The 299-nt window shown below is 45.8% G+C and overlaps 1 protein-coding gene across 1 annotated transcript in view; it reads left to right on the top strand.

The window, feature by feature from the left end:
• Positions 1–299, top strand: part of LOC119587952 — a gene marked incomplete in the record, with an annotated part of 31,111 nt that overhangs the window by 467 nt on the left and 30,345 nt on the right.

Consider the following 299-nt stretch of genomic DNA (forward strand, 5'->3'; position numbering starts at 1 on the left):
GGCGGGAACAGCGAGCGTCTGTTGGGTGTTTTGCTTTGTTTTGATTGCGTGTGTTTGTTTATTTCCTCTTCCCGTGACTTCTTTCTCTCCGTTTCCTCCTCCTCTTATATTTTTCTTCTTGCATCCTCGTTTTTCCCCTTTATTTTTCTCTTGTCCCGTCTCTTCTCTTGTGTTCACTGACCGTATTTCTCGTTTCTTTTCTCCCTTTCTCGTTTTGTCATCAGGTGTATTGGGGAGGAGGAGCCTACGCTGGGAGAGGCGCAAGGAGTGGCAATTACCGATAATTATGAGGAGACAAC

Source organism: Penaeus monodon, chromosome 23, assembly GCF_015228065.2.
Source record: "Penaeus monodon isolate SGIC_2016 chromosome 23, NSTDA_Pmon_1, whole genome shotgun sequence".
Taxonomy (NCBI): domain Eukaryota; kingdom Metazoa; phylum Arthropoda; class Malacostraca; order Decapoda; family Penaeidae; genus Penaeus; species Penaeus monodon.